Source organism: Octodon degus, unplaced genomic scaffold (assembly GCF_000260255.1).
Source record: "Octodon degus isolate 3935 unplaced genomic scaffold, OctDeg1.0 scaffold00020, whole genome shotgun sequence".
NCBI lineage: Eukaryota > Metazoa > Chordata > Mammalia > Rodentia > Octodontidae > Octodon > Octodon degus.
In genome coordinates, this window is record NW_004524596.1 from 13,294,846 (window position 1) to 13,296,537 (window position 1,692).

At 48.3% G+C, this 1,692-nt stretch overlaps 1 pseudogene; it reads left to right on the forward strand.

Annotated features, from left to right (window-relative positions):
* Positions 1 to 1,058, forward strand: part of LOC101559766 — a 70,350-nt pseudogene extending 69,292 nt beyond the window's left edge.
* Positions 1,059 to 1,692: the final 634 nt, after the last annotated feature.

Sequence of the window (1,692 nt, forward strand, 5' to 3'; positions counted from 1 at the left end):
AAAAATTTTATTTATTTGTGTGTGTGTGTGTGGCCAGCTCAGCCCACCAGGGGGCGGGGCTGGCTGGTATGTGGTGCTGGGGATTGAACCGCGGTCCCTGTGCTTTGATAAGCTTGTTCTAAGTAGGTGCTTTAGACCACTGAGCCATCTCACCAGCCCTTGAGGAAGAAAATTGTGGGAAGTAAGTGATTACTGTGAGCTGGGCTGGGTGGGAGGTCTGCATTTACCTCTGTCATATGCAGAGAGAGTAATTTGCATTATGCTATTGAGATAGTACCTAATGTTTTGAGGGTCTGGTGCTTTAGCTCTGATGTGTAATCTTTCAAGCCCCCGAAAGTCATAGCTTCAATCTCGAGGCTCAATCCCAGCCGACAGCGTGGAGCAGTGGCTCTTCATCCTGTCTCCATCTGGCTCAAGTGGAGAGCAGCAGGTGTGGGTTATCAGGGAAACACACACGCTGCCTTCAAAAATTACCACCAGCACCTCGGCTAGACCAATATACAATGTGTAAGGCCAATTTGCAGGACAAAGAGAAGTCCCAGCCAGCTCTGCACATATCAATACAAGGAAACAGGGTCAGGCTCAGCCAAAATGAAGACAGTCACTCTTTTGTCAAAGAGAGCTGCTCAGGTGGTCCTCCACACCAAATAACCCTCCTTTAAAGTGTGCATGTCAGAACGAAAACAAAACAAACAAAAAAAGGGGGGCCAGGGAGATGGCTCAGTGGAATAAACGCTTCCTTGGCAAGTGCAAGAGCCTGAGTTAGAATCCCTGGTTCCAGAAACAAACAAACAAAACAAAAAATAAAGTGTGTATGTCACTCTCCGTCCCGTCGCTGTAGGTCGCCATCATGGACACGAGCGTGTGCCGCCCATCAAGCTGGCTAGGCTCACCAAAGTGCCAGGCAGGACTGGCTTGTAGGGACAGTGCACTTAGGTGCACGTGGAATTCAAGGACAGCAGGAGCTGCTCCATCATCCACGGTGTGAAGGAGCCACGCGTGAGGACAACGTGCTCACCCCGTTGGAGTCAGAGCCGGAAGCCCGGAGGTTGCGCTGAACTCTGCTGCTGGGTGCTGGACGTCAACCGCCTGGGCCGCGGGATGAACTGCGACTCTTAAAGCATTTGCACTGTGGAAAAATAAATAAATAAAATAAAATAAAGTACGTATGTTGGGTATTTTATGCCAGCAATGGAAAGCTGACTGATACCACTGGACACCCTAGTGCAGCTTCTGAGGTAATTGAAAACGTGCTTAGAGGGTCACAGAGAAGTACAGCAGTGACACAGAGTGTAAGAGACACTAGCACTGAGTGATAGGCTAAAGAAAGGGGATTTAAGTGGGGAATGATGGCGCACACCTGCAGTCCTGGCACTCAGAAGTCTGACGCAGGAGGATCACTTTGAGTTCATGGCCCGGCTGGGGCTGCATAGCGAGTTCAAGCCTAGCCTGAACTACAGAGGGAGACGTAATCTCAACAAGCCAGAAAGGTGGGAGAAGGGCAGGAAAGGGGGAGGGGTCAGAAGGAAATTCTGGAAAAGATTAAAGAGAGAAGAGATCTGAGAACAGAATTTGGAAGAGAGAAATGCAAAGATCTATTACTGTAAAGCAGTTGCTTTTATAAAATCCTATTACCTTTCAGACCATTTCTCCACTCTAAAAATTCTGCCCACAAATTTATCCTATTAATTA